The 12,348-nt window shown below is 39.4% G+C and overlaps 1 protein-coding gene across 3 annotated transcripts in view; it reads left to right on the forward strand.

Moving 5' to 3' along the window:
• Nucleotides 1-12,348, forward strand: part of pacsin1b (protein kinase C and casein kinase substrate in neurons 1b) — a 46,843-nt gene that overhangs the window by 17,508 nt on the left and 16,987 nt on the right. The window contains exon 1 of one of the 3 annotated variants that reach the window (XM_041816408.1): nt 1,845-1,961. The exons of the other annotated variants lie outside the window; for them this stretch is intronic. The gene's annotated coding sequence lies outside the window, so the exon portion shown is untranslated. Of the gene's footprint in view, nt 1-1,844; nt 1,962-12,348 lie in introns of those variants that run through there. 3 annotated transcript variants of the gene reach the window in all.

Raw genomic sequence — 12,348 nt, forward strand, 5'->3', positions numbered from 1 at the left:
AAGTGTTAATATTTGACATTTTGACATGAAACCTCATGGGAATTCATTTTGTATTGGACTCAATCTCAAGTGAACGTTGGAGTTTTTTGCACTTTTATTATGACTTCATTTTTTAACACTGGAAGTTGATGCTTGTGCCAAAACTAAGCAGGTTTTCCGAGCATATTGGCATGCTGATGTTTGCTTTAGCTCAGTGCAGCTTTTTGACTTTTAGTTTTGTTCCTCAGGAGTCATATGTGCATTTTGCTTGTCTGTATCAAGCCCCATTGTGTTGAAATTGATCTCTAGTTTGTTTGTATGATTTTGGAAAATAAGACTTTATCAAAATATTATCTGCTATGAACACCCAGTCCAGGGTGAACCCCACCTCTCACCCAGTGACAGCTGTGATAGGCTCCAGCCCCCGCGACCCCAAATGGGATAAGCCGTGTAGAAAATGGATAGATAACTTGGACTTGGACAGATTTTACCCCATCAAACAGCCTTTTCACAGTTTTTTCCCTCCTCATCACCTCAGAGTCACCTGTATGCCTTTCTTTTCTCCCCCCTTTCGTTCTGTTTACAACGTAACTCTCACTCCCTCTGCCATTCTGCTTCCTGTCACTGTGCTGTCAGCTTGGTCTGGCTGGCAGGCTCATGGAGCTGTAGCTGAGGCTGTGACAGTGTTCTCCCTGCTCTTCATCTAGTTTCTGTGTTGACTTTTACAGATCAGTAGTACAGTTTCATCCTAGTTCTAAATTCCACCATGAGGTGTGTAATTATTAATCATTTTATGGCTGCCATGTCAACAGCACAGATTGGCCCACAGCCTTTAAATTCCAAACAGCTCAAGTTTATCAGGGTCAGCTCCACCCCTCATACACTCAGTATGGCATTGTCCTTATCTCATGATGATAGACCTCCACCCTACCTGCCTCCTACCTGAGACTACCAAAGGAACTTAAATGTGTTGAGAACAGTAGACAGAGTCAGAAACAGGAATGAAGTGGTGAATGTTGTGGTTCAGTACCATAAATCTCAGCTAAACCTCTAAATTGAGTTGAACAAAGATTATTACCTTTGTACAGGGTCACACATCCTAACTGTTATGTCATCCCAGCTGGAGCAAAATCTTGAAACTTTACTCATCCATTTTCCACAGACTTTTCAATATCTAGTCTTTGTATCTTTGAGAATATTTTGATTTTAATAAGCAACCCTATTTGTAGTGCTGTTAACTGTTATGTCTGTGAGACCCATATACTGGACTATCCTTAATAGAAACAGATTATAGATTAAGATTAATGGTATTATATTTTAACAATGGAAAAACTGTCCTACCTGTCAGCCAGTTTACCCTGTGAAGGCACTTTTAAAAATGTTGTTTTAACAATCAGAACACTATCAGATTCTTTAGATTCAGGTAGAAATAAAACCTGTTCATGGTGGGAAAATATGATTTTACTTTAGTTGTAATACCTTCAATGTACTGCTTTTATAGCACCCAAAGTGTGATTGTTTTCCAATGTTCTAACTTTTTTTAAGTAAACCTTTCAGTTTCACCAGTGTAAGCTGATTGATCCTCCCACTTCCACACTTCATCATCCACAGTACAGTTCATAAACAGCAGCAGCAGCAGCCCACCTACTCCACCCCCTGTACCCCCCCTCCTCACTGCTGCTCTGTCTGAACCATTCAAGCACAGCACCACAGGATTATCCCTCTCTCATTGAGAAACACACAGACACGCAGCCTTTCCTGAACAGCGCTCGGGGCAGGAAGATCTCAGATCACAGATTAGTGCTCCTCTTCCTCTTTCTCTACACGCTGATTCTCCATCACTCAGTCAGTCAGGCAGGCAGAGAGAACGCTAAAACTAAACCAACGAGAGGCGAGGAGGAGAGGGGCTGACTGCTGGAGGAGCCCACGTGTCTCTCTTTTCTCCGAGCTGCAGCCTGAGCCATGCTAATGGAGGAGCGGGGGTAAGCTTTTGTTGCTGTGGCGGGGGGCTGTGCTCTGCCTCTCTGTCTGGGTGTAGTTCTGCTCTTTGTCTGTGGGGTTTGACTCTCTTGACATGTTCATGCTTTGGGTTTGCTGTGCTGTGAGCTTTGCTGCTTTTAGGTGTCTTTGCACTTGCTTTCAAGGGATGGAGATCCATGATGCTCTTTTAAGTCTCGTTTTTGTTTGAGAGGATGTTGAGTCTTTGAATTGAGCTAAAGAATGTGCTGATGAAAGTGAAGCAAAACGGGACTGACTCAAAGAAACATGATGGTGACTAAACCTTTTAGGCTGCTGCCAATGTTTTTGTTTTTTTAAGGAGGTATTGTTCATTTATGAGGAGTAACTACAAAGATAGTGCACTCTAAATTAGTCATACGTCAGTTTATCGTCACCATTTCTTTTTCATTTTTATCCATTTTCTGGATGTGATGATGAAGTAGTAAAAGCTACTAAGTGTCTCTTTTCCTCCTCTGCGATCAGCCGTTCTGCAAGCCAAGCAAAGGGTCTTTCCTGAACAAAGCCCCCTCTCTGCGTGGAGCTAATGGATTAACCAAGCGTGATAAACACCCACTCATGCCATACTCCACGCTACATCCGGCCCAGGCGTTTGTTTTGCTCTCAGCTGCTGGCTGGAAATTCCCTTTTCAACTGGATTTTATTTATTGTACAATCTATTCACTGTCGTCTCTTATTTCATCTCTGCCCATCATTGTCAGCAGTGTTGCTCCATCCATTGCTCCACAGTTGACCCAAATACCCATGCAGCTCCCACCCCTCCCCCTGACCTCCTGTCAAAACACACCACTGCTGCTTTTTTCTATTGTTTTATACATCTTCCTTGTATCACACCCTTCTGGATCAATGGCTTTTGTTTCCTTGGATTTTTTTGTGTTGTTGTAAGATGTTGTTTTAAGTGCAATTTCAAGTGAAGTTTCTGATATTTCTAACTATCAAACATAAAAATTCATTCACAAAATCTGCAACCATAGTGCCACGCAAGGATTAACATAACAAATCAAATGGTTAATAAGTCAGAAATCAGGAAGAAAAAGTTTGACTTTCTCATATCTGTTGCTAAAATGATGCTACATGTAGCAGCAGTTAGCTTAGTATAAACACTGAGTGATAACATGGTTAAACAACTTGCTCCACTCCATCACATGGTGACAAAGCATGCCCACTAGCACCTGTTAATCCTGAGAATTGGCATGTTTTAATGATGTTTTCCTTTTCTTTTCTGCTGTTGAGGTTACATAATTTAATTTAAGGTCATCTATTTTCCCTTAAGTCCAATTAAAACTTCAATTTTGTACAAATATACTTGGGTTTTTTTTTTGGCTGAAAGACAGCAATACAAGCTCTTAACTCCCATCTCCAGTCTTTGTGTTAAGCCTTACAAACCAGCTGCTTGCTTTGGCTTCATCTGACCCTCAACAAGACATTTTACATCCAAGGTAAACCTACCTGACATTAGTTAGCTCATTTTCTGTGCACTTTGATTTATAAATCATTATAAGGAAGAACTACCTTTACAAACAAAAACAATGCATCATTCCAGAATCACTAAACAAACCTGTATCATCTCCATTACAGTGTAATCTGTTGGTTGACATTTTGTAGCCAGTAGAAGCTGACATTTCTCTGCACTGATAACAGTGCTGCTGTTTTATTCTCACATCATGTTTTTTTCTCCTGCTCATTTGAATTCCTGCTTTGCATTTTATCTTCATCTTCATTTCTGCAGGCTAGTTTGCTTTGTTTGTAATTCTTGTCTCACCTAAACCGGTTTATATGTCATTCAGTTTAAGAATGCATAGTTTAGTTTATCATTTCCATTATAAAAGTAGGTGTCTACTAAGACTCTACCTACCGAGCCACAGTCACCCCAAAATTAGACGAACAGGAGGTGTTATCACAAAGTTGTCATGACCAAGAACAACCAGAGAATATGAGCTAGATTAAAAAACAAAATTCTGATCAAGACTAGGCTCCAAGTAACAGTGTGGTGGTGTCATTAGATAAATGAAAAATCTGGTAAATAATAAGATAATTCAAATTTTGCTGGTTATTTAAAAAAGGCCTATTTCAAGGTGTCTACAGGGTCTTAAAAAGTACTAAAAGTTCATAAATCAAAGCAAAAATTAAGGCTAATAAGAAGTATTCAAAAGTCTTTAATGGGTGACCATTAGATCTTAAATTTTATAGCTGTTTTCAATTCTTAAATTTATCAAAGAAGGTTGAAGTCCAGTTTTTCTGCTTTTGTTTTTACATTTAGCTTTCAGCACAAGTGAGATTCTGATGAAACTTTACCAGATCCGATGCCAGTCTGCCCATTTGTTTATGTTCTGGCCTCTTGAGCCATCAGTGTGTTCCCAAAGCTCCTCTGTGTCCCTAGCTAGCAAACTAACTTTGTGATGGAGTGATGTGTGCCTGTAAATGATACGTAAATTCAAGTTTTCTGAGAATTGTTTGGAGGAGAAGATGTTGAAGCTGATGTTGGGGCTGAAACTTGTTTACATTTTACAGGATTTTAAAAATCAAAAGCAGCTTGGCAGTGAAGCTTTTGCCTATGAGAGTCTTTTCATGTTTGCATAGCTAGCATCTCAATGAAAGCTTCATTTGCAGACTGCAATAACAGATGCTGTCTGCATTTTCTTGATAATGGCACATTTTTATATTACAGTCTTCATAAAACATGCACATCACTGTGTCACCAATATAACTGGTTAGAAAATGAAGATGCAAAATACAGTTAGAGGATCTTGAAAAAAGTATTAAAACTTGTTAAAAATAATGTCAGATCTTCTGTGTACACCTTGTATTTGGAGCAGAGGAGGTATATTTTCTGACCAGACATGAACTAAAATAGGTATGTTTTCACTGTAGTACATCCATTCATTATCTACACTGCTCAAGGGGAATGACAGCTGATCCCGGGCGGGGTAAACCCTGGACTCATTGCCAGTCACTACAGGGTTGACGTGTAAAGACAAACTGTTACACTCACACCAATGGGCAATTTGGAGTCAGCAATCAGCCTATTGAGCATTATTTTGGACTGTGGGTGGAAGCCTGAAAGAATTCAAACATGCACAGGGAGAAAATGCAACCTCCACACAGAAAGGCCCGGTATAACTGGGGTTCAAACCAGGGACCCCATTGCTATGAGGCAAAAGAGGTAACCAACAAGCTAGAACCCTCGTCTAAGCCTTCACTTTGTAATAAGCTATCGCCAACAGCAATTTAACTGTGTTTGTATGCAGTTTTAAACAGAGCTTTCACCATCTGCTGCAGCCAAACGTGGTGCCACTGGAGTCTTGAGAGGGAACCTGATGAGGCTGTTTAACAGCACAGCAAAATAATGATCTACAAACACTGTAACAGCCCTTTTTTCTTCACCTTAGCCATTCTAAGATAGTACTCCTTAAAATCTCTAAACCTTGTCAACCCCTGACACGGATGCCCATCTTTAAACAGAAAGTAATTGCTTGTGTTGCTTTGACTTTACCTTTAACATTAAAGAAACAGACATGCAGCCATCATTGGCAAAGGCTTATTACCCCTCACTCAAAGCCTATGTTGTTTTCACTACTCTGGTAGATTCACAGCATAGTCAGTCACTTATGAAATTGCAGTTTGTGCTGTGAGCTGAACCTGAACCGTTGAAGGTGAGTGTGGAACTGATGAGCCTGCAGCAGCTCCAGGGTAATTTTTGCTTTCAGCTTCTCGGTATCAGCGTACATTTATCACCCTGAGATTATGCAGTCAATTCAACAAATCACTGCATAATCATTTCTGTCTAATTAAATGGTTTTAATGTAATAATTGCCCCCTGAAGCAAGATGACAAGATAGAGAGAAACAGGTACTTGGACAGGTTGGAGACATTTTTGTTATTTTTGTTTTTTGTAGTTTTTTTTAATTCTTAGCAGTGTTATGTGTTTTTACAGATCTTTTGCATCTGAAGTCATAATCTTTACCCCACCCCAGCCTCAGACAGCAAAAAGGGATGTGACTTCCTGAATGCTAGTGCTAAATAAATATTCTAGTTTACAAATCCCCTGCACTAATCTGTAATCTACATGTTCAACATTGGTTATCTCCTGCTGTGCAGAGGGGTGAACTAACAGGCTAGGCTATAATATATCCTTCTATCTTATGCCAAAGACAGTGGCAGAAGTGGATCACAGCCATACATTGGAAGACTTGGCAGCCATTAAAAAAACACATACGGCTGTGTAGTGCACCTTTTGTACAAGAAGAGCTTCAAAAGCTTGAAATGTTTGTACTGCATAAGACATTTTATCAAGTGTAAAAGAGCGGATCCCATATTCATTAAAACAGAAACAGTGAATGGGTTGATGTTAATGCAAGCAAAGACTGGTGTTACAGTATGAAACATCACCCTGTTTACTGAAGACCTTCAACTCAAGAGGTTGTTTGAAACAGAAAGAGTACTCAAGAATTCTTCTCTGTAAAGTTTTACATGGCATATGTACACTCCCCAGCCACTTTATTAGGTACACCTTGCTAGTACCAGGTTGGACCCCCTTTTGCCTTCAGAACCGCCTTAATTCTTCATGACATAGTTCAACAAGGTGTTGGAAACATTCCTCAAAGATTTTGGTCCATATTAACATGATAGCATCCTTAATGTGAATCTCCTGTTCCACCACATCTCAAAGGTACTCTATTAGATTGAGATCTGGTGACTGTGGAGGCCACTGAAAAACAGTGAACTCATTGTCATGTTCAAGAAACCAGTTTGAGATGATTTGAGCTTTGTGGCATGGTGCATTATCCTGCTGGAAGTAGCCATCAGAAGATGGGCACACTATATAAAGGGATAGACATGGCCAGCAACAAAACGCAGGTAGGCCGTGGCGTTTGAACGATGCTCAGTTGGTCCTAAGGGGCCCAAAGTGTGCCAAAAAAATATCCCCCACACTGTTCAACCACCACCACCACCAGCCTGAGCCGCTGATATAAGGCAGGATAGATCCATGCTTTCATGTTGTTTACGCCAAATTTTGAATGTCGCAGCTGAAATTGAAACTCATCAGACCAGGCAATGTTTTCCATTATTCTATTGTCCAGTTTTGGTAATCCTGTGCAAACTGGAGCCGCAGGCACCATTCACACAGAGACGAATTCAGGAGTATACGCAGAAGTTTTTTGTCGTATCGGCGTTTCATCCACACGGAAATGCATTTTGGGAGGCTGTTAATGTGACTTATTGAAACCGGGTCCCAGATTAACAAATCTGTAAACACTTACCATTTCTTCTCTGTGTGGAAAGCCAACCGCATCTTTCTTGAAACGATTATATCATACATAGCATAGCCCACTTAAGCCTCATGGGCGTTTCAAACCAAAACATTTATGGAAGATAACAGGGCTTACGAGGACATTTCCTGAAACGATCACATGTTTTAAAAAAAAAAAAATTCAAAATGAAACAGAAATATATCATTTTGTCTCCGACAAGGCCTCAGTTTTCTGTTCTTAGCTGTCAAGAGTGGCCCCGATGTAGTCTTCTGCCTCTGTAGCCCATCTGCTTCAAGGTTCAATATGTTGTGCATTCAGAGATGATATTTTTGCATACCTTGCTTGTAATGAGTGGTTCTTTAAGTTACTGTTGCCTTTCTATCATCTCATACCAGTCTACCCATTCTCCTCTGACCTCTGACATCAACAAGGCATTTTTGTTTGCACAACTGCAGCTCACTGGATATTTTCTCTTTTCAGACTATTCTCGGTAAACCCTAGAGATAGTTGTGCATGAAAATACCAGTAAAGCAGCAGTTTTTGAAATACTCAGACCAGCCCATCTGGCACCAACAGCCATGCCATGTTCAAAGTCAATTAAATCCCCTTTCTTCCCCATTCTAATGCTCAGTTTGAATGTCAGCAAGTTGTCTTGACCACATCTACGTAGCTGAATGCACTGAGTTGCTCTCATGTGATTGGCTGATTAGCTATTTGTGTGAACAAGCAATTGAACAGGTGTGCCTAATAAAGTGGCCAGTGAGTGTATATACTTTTTTTATTGAGAATTCAAAACCAACCATTTGTGAGGACAAATACGTGGGCATCAAAGCTCTTACATACTCTGACATCACTGCCTCTGCACAGAGAAATGTCGTTTTCAGTCCAGTCATTGCAACTTTCACAAGCTTGTTTGTGAGCAGTCTTGAGGTGTTTCACCTCATTTGACAGTCACTAACTACTATAGTCCAAAAAAATTGATGCTGTTGTTACTGCAGAAAAAATGTGACTTCCTGCTGTCTTCACATGACTGTTCTCAGGAAGACCGTGATAAGATAGGTGTCAAAACATGTCAAGGTAATAAGCACACAGAAGTTACTTGTAACTCAAATTTGTGTTAAGAAGGCTAATGCAATTATGCTACCCCTTGTTTCTTTAATAGCTCCCAAATATTCATCCGATACAACTGTCATACAGTGCCCATGAAAGTATTCACCCCTTGGCTGTTTTACCCTTTTATTGATTTTATTAGCCATGGTCGATATAATTTGGCTTTTTGACAATAAATAAATAAATGAATTACTAAAAACCTCTTTAATGTCAGAGTGAAAACAGATTTCTACAAAGTAATGTCAATTAAATACAGATATGTAAAAGGAAATAAGTGACTGCATAAATATTCACTCTTTTTAAGTCAGTATTTAGTATAAGCACCTTTGGCTGCAATCACGGCACTGAGTCTGTGTGGATGAGTCTCAATCAGGCTTGCATATCTGGACACTGCAATTCTACTCCATTCTTCTTTGCAAATCTGCTTGAGCTCTGTCAGGTTGCACAGGGCACTGGCATGAACAGCCCTTTTCAAGTCCTGCCACATATTCTCTATTGGACTGAGGTCTGTGCTTAGACTCAGCCATTCCAGAACATTCACCTTGTTGTCTTTAAACCACTTCTGTATAGCTCTCACTGTATGCTTTGGGTCATTATCTTGCTGGAAAATAAATCTCCTCCCAAGCCGTAGTTCTCTTGCAGACTGAATATGATTGTTCTCTAGGATTTTCTTAAATTTTTCCTCTACCTTTACAAGCCTTCCAGGACCAACTGTCGAGAAGCATCCCTGCAGCATGATGCTGCCACCAGCGTGCTTCACCGTTGGGATGATGTGTTTGTGGTGATGTGCAGTGTTTGGTGTCCACCAACCTAAGCATCTTGCCTGATGGCCAAAAAGCACCATTTTGGTCTCATCAGACCAAAGAACTTTCTTCCACTTGACCATGGAGCCTCCCACATGCCTTTTGGTGAACTCAAGTAGAGATTTAATCTGAGTTTTCTTCAACAGTGGCTCTCTTTTTGCCACTCTCCCATAAAGTTTTGACTAGTGAAGAACCTGGCCAACAGAGGTTGTGTGCAAAGTCCCTCCCATCTCAGTTGCTGAGGCTTGTCACTCCTTCACAGTAGTCATAGATGACCTGGTGGCCTCTCGCACTAGTCTCCTTCTTGCACGGTCACTCGGTTTTTGATTTACACATGTGCCATATTCCTTCCATTTCTTGATAATGGATTTAACTGAACTGTGGGGGATGTTCAGCGCCTTGGAACTTTTTTTGTATCCATCCCCTCTCTTGTATTTTTCAATAACCTTTTCTCTGAGTTGCTTTGAGTGTTCTTTTGTCTTCATGGTGTAATGGTAGTCAGGAATACTGATTAACCAGTGACTGGACCTGCCAGACACAGGTGTCTTTATGCTACAATCTCTTGAGACCCATTCACTGCTCTCAGGTTATCCTCATTTCATTAAGTGTGAGACTACTACCACCAATTAGCCAGACCTCTGTGAAATTAGGTCACTGACTTTAAAGACTGAATATTTATGCAATTGCTTATTTTACCTTACATATTTTATTTAGCTGATGTTACCTTGTAGACATCTGTTTCTCATTGATAATAAATAGTTTTAAATAGACTGCGATTAATTTATAAATCCAAGAGGCTAAAACACCCAATGGAGTGAATACCTTTTTTAAGCACTAAATGCATTGCAGCCTCATGTCAACATTGATACTTCTGCCTTCCTCTAGCTAACAGTTACTTCGTTGTGAGGCTAAAAATTGTGTCAATAACTGGTTTCTGATGTTGAAATTACTCATTCTGCCACCTTTAAAGCCCTTTACACAACTTTTGAACCCATTTTCATCCCTGTTTCTGCCTATTTTTGCCCCTTTGAACCCATTTCTGCCACTGTTTAATCCCTTTTCACCACTCTGAGCATTTCAACCTTTTATGTCATCTTTTGGTTATACTGAAACAGCTTTTTGGTCATTTTGTTTGTAGGCGTTTTGCCTCTCTTTGAGGTTGTTTTGCTTTTCTTTTGGTCATCCTGTGTAGACAAGTTGCTTCTTATTTTGTCATGATCTGAGGATTTTATGATTTTTGCAGCTGATTGTTTGATTGACTCCCATTATAAATGTTAAAAGCCACTTTAAACAGAGGTCACACTGATTCATTTGTACAATGAGGCCAATGCACAATAGGCCCTTCTAAAAATCCATTCATTGACACAGGATAGTTTTGCTTTTCTCTCAGCCTGCTCTCACTTCTGCACACGTTTAGTGTCCTATTATTAGTGCCATCATTTGAACTCATGTCACAGCTATTATTTCTGCAGCAGTATGAGGTGTTTCAGCAATGCCTTGAGATAATGTGTGACTACAATGAGAGAAGATTACTCTGCTATTAGCCAACTGTATCTAATAGGGGCAGGGTGACTAAACGCCACAGAAATTGCCATCCAGTCATTAAATCTATTGACAGTGTCATCTCAGGGAAGAAGACACAGAAATTGCCGGAAGCACTCAGGGTCTTAGGGTGATTGTGGTTCTCTAAGTACTTGAGTCTGCCTGAAAAATATTTTTAAAAGAATGATCTGCTGTTGGACTTTTGATTTCCACTGATAGTGGTCTCTTATCTCTTTACCTTTAGTTTGGACTTTGTACACATGGAGTAGCTTTACCTACACAACCTGTAGAGTTAATGTTAATACCTTACCGATGATTAAGAAAAAAATACAGCCGAAGCAACTATTTGACCCAACATACAGTAAACACTGAACTTGTTTCATATTCTAAATCTTTATTGACTATCTTTGATCCATCTTGGTTCTATGTGATGTTATATTTGGCTCTGAAATATCAGGGGGGAAGCTTTGAATTTAATCTGATGTGTCATAGATCCAGTTATCAAAAGATAATTGCAGTATTGATCAAAGACTTAAAAAGATACAGGGTTATTTTTATGTAAAATGCCTCAGGGATTGTGTCTGATAGAGTGCTTTAATCAGTTTTAACCACGTTGTTTTTTTTATATACCTGACAGATTTTATCACCTTGGCCTGGATATTTTGGATTTTATATAGACATAATAAATGAGTGTCATAACATTCTAAGACATGCTGCCTCTAGTATGGGGCATCAATAACAACAGGAAGAAAACAAGCTAATCTCTGCTTAAATTAAGGACATTTCGACTCAGCACATGATACTAACCAAGGACAAAGTGGACTGTGGAAATTGATTTTTGCTAATAATCGGGTTTCCTCACATTTATATGTGTGCCTGATTTCACAAAGAGGAGCCTAAAGGCACACATAAACCCAGTTCCATCAGTGGTGGATATGACTGAATTAATACCAATGTTATGGGTTACTATAACCTTTAGCTCTACTGTTTCTCTGTATTTTAGTGATCCATTTGCTTCTTTTACTATGTACTTGCTACTGTAGATGTATGGCTGCATCCTGTGGCTTGAACAGCGTAACATTTCGGCTCTAAGCATTTCTATAAACATATTACATCAGTGAAGGCTCTTTACTGCCCGCAGTGAATATTGCCAAGAAATAATTACAAGCAGGGTGATGATTTTTGTTAAATCCAATATACTGATATTTCTAAACACAATTTAGCTGATACCTATATATATATATACCAATAAAAAATGCAGTAGGTTTCCTGTGTGGTTCCCTGACAAGGACTTGAAATAACACAAGACAGACATGATCCCCAAGTGTAAATAATTCAAATAGCTGTAGTTCAGACCCAAAACACAATTCCTTTATCTACTTTAAATTTTAAGGAAAGATAAAACTTCAACTGAGCTAGATCTGCTAGATCTGCTTATATCTGCACAAACGTATTCTGATGTATTAGAAATTTACAAATCTGTATCCAGAACGATCATTTACTTTTTAAGCTAGTATATGTGTTTCTGCCATTTCCTGGCTGGAGCTGCAGTGACTACCACTTACAACTATTTTTGCCTTTAAAGAAAAACATTTTTTTTATGATTCATTACCTGTTGAGTAGATAAGACAGTTGTTAGTTAAGAT

The sequence above is a fragment of the Cheilinus undulatus genome, linkage group 3 (genome assembly GCF_018320785.1).
Source record: "Cheilinus undulatus linkage group 3, ASM1832078v1, whole genome shotgun sequence".
In the NCBI taxonomy this organism is placed as follows: Eukaryota; Metazoa; Chordata; class Actinopteri; order Labriformes; family Labridae; genus Cheilinus; species Cheilinus undulatus.